This window comes from Penaeus japonicus, unplaced genomic scaffold (genome assembly GCF_977035675.1).
Source record: "Penaeus japonicus unplaced genomic scaffold, GWHDUDI00000001_assembly GWHDUDI00000040, whole genome shotgun sequence".
NCBI lineage: Eukaryota > Metazoa > Arthropoda > Malacostraca > Decapoda > Penaeidae > Penaeus > Penaeus japonicus.
This window is the reverse complement of record NW_028234442.1, coordinates 9,578,296-9,580,795: the sequence shown is the minus strand read 5'-3', so window position 1 is coordinate 9,580,795 and position 2,500 is coordinate 9,578,296.

Genomic DNA, 2,500 nt, shown 5'->3' with positions numbered 1-2,500 from the left:
AAAAAAAAAGCTGGGGTGTTGGAGGTTTCTGAAAAAAAAATATAGTAAGGCAAAAATTGGATACTATATAACAGGCCAAGAATATTCTAGAAGACAGTGATATATCAGACACTGAACAACAAAAATAAAAAAAAAGAATTGATGAGGATTGACTGGAAGGAAAGGTGTGTATGTAGGCGACAGAGAAGCAACCAAAACCAAAACAACCTACAAAAGAAAAGTCAGAGAAGAAAAATGAAGATACGTTCAGAGCAAATAGGCTCTTTATATACAATCTAGAAGAAAAATTAAGTGATCCTGAAATCAGGAAAACAGATGATATGAAAATGATTAATGATATCATAACAAAATTTAACCTCAATGAAATTATCAAAGTTGAGAGTGCCTTTAGAGAGGGCAAATATTTAAAGGAGGCTTTGAGACCAAGGCCAATTAAGGTAAAATTAGAAAATGAAAACAAAAATGGAAACTGATTGGAAAGAATATGAAACTAAAGGAAATTTATGAATATAAAGAAGCATGAATATCACCGGACTTGAGCTATGAAAAAAGGCAAAGTCAAAAAGCATTGATAAATAAACTAAAGAAAACAGAGAAGGGAGAGGAAGAGGGAAGAAAGGAGAAAGAGGGGAAAAAGACGGAAGCGTGCAGCAGGAAAACACTGAGTATATCACCAGCAATAGACAAGGGACATTCAGGTCCTGCGAAGCATACCTATTCGAACAAAAGAAACGCCCACCGCTCTTCTTACACAGGGGGGGGGAAGAGGTCCAGCTCCCCCAAAATAAGGGGAAAAGGAAAAGACCCGAACACGTCAACTATCTAGCAACATTAGGTAATGTAGACACGCAAATAAAAAACATTATTTGAGACTTTCATATTGCTAAAATATACAGGGATTATATCCAAAAAAAAGTAAAGCCAGACAAAACCCTGCATATCTAGAGGATCATTGGATAAGACCAAAGATCAACAATTATTCAATGATAACTCTTACAGAAACTCATCTGAATGAAGACATAAAAAATGAAGAAATTAAGATTAATAACTATGAGCTAATAAGGAAAGATAGAAATAAGAGAAGCAGAGGAGGAGTAGCTCTTTATATCAGGAAAGAATTAGCAACTAGAATGGATACTGTAATAGAATACAGTAGAAATACTAGGGCTATACATTATTTTATACAGACCTCCTGGAACAACAGAAACATCTTTCAATGAATCACTAGGCATTATTAGTAATTACATTGTCAATACAAGGGAAATTGAAGCTATTATTATACTTGGCGATTTTAATTTCCCCTTTATCGATTGGGAAACAAAGAAAATAAAGATAGGAGCAAATGCCACTAAAGATGAAAAACAACAAGCGAGAATGCTTTTAGATTTGGAAGAAAATTTTTACCTTAACCAAATCATCAATATTCCAAGGGAAGAAAATATACTGGACCTTGTTTTTATTAGTATAGGGGAAGATGTACACAACATATTATCAACTTATAGAGCCCAATCAGACCACAAAATAATTGAAATCACAATGAATAAGTTAAATAATCAGAAAAGTAGTGAAAAAAGAAAAAAAAAAAAAAAAACAGAGAGCCGAAAATAAAAGCAGAAAAAGGAAAAATGTGTGAGTCTCAAATCTTTAAACTTTAGCCATAATCATATAGATTGGAAAAAATTAATTAAAATGCAAAAAAAAAATACTAGAAAAGTCACTGAAAGGTATTGACGTCCTCTTAACACCAAATGATATACTAGAGAAGCTATATAAAAGCTTTATAATGCATTGGTTGTAAAGATGTTTGTAGAATGTTTGTGGCCCCCCCCCCACCTCCCCCCCCCCTTAGGCGCCCCCCCCACCCCCCGTTGTGCCCCCCCCCCCCCGTTGTGCCCCCCCCCCCCCAAAAAAAAAAAAAAAACATAAACAAGAATATTATACCAAGAGATAGAAGGATCTTTTTAAGAAACAAAAAAAATAAGGTTAACAAATTGAAAAAAACAACAGATAAGATCAAGAGAGAAAGGATCAAAGCAGAGCTAGGGCTATTAGAAGATAAATTAAAACTGTCTATAAGTAACCAAAAAGCAGCCAAAGAAAAAAGAGCTGTGGAAGCTATAAAATAGAATGCAAAATATTTTTTCTCTTATGCAAACAACAGGTTATAGAGGAGAACAGAAATTGGGCCTCTTGAGAATAATGGTGCATTGGTAACTGATTCAAAGGAAATGGCTGAATTACTCAAATTCCAATATGAAGAAGTCTATAGCGTCCCAAGAATAGAAAAATTAATATCAGATCCACAACAACATTTTAGTATTATTAGTAACGAAGATGAAGGTCTCACTGACTTCACATTCAATGAAAAAGATATTCTTGAAGCAGTAAGTGAAATCTCAACAAACTCAGCAGCTGGGCCAGATGAAATCCCAGCAATCTTTTTAAAAAACTGTAAAGAAACTATAGCAAAGCCACTGGTAACTTTGTGGAGGAAATCTTT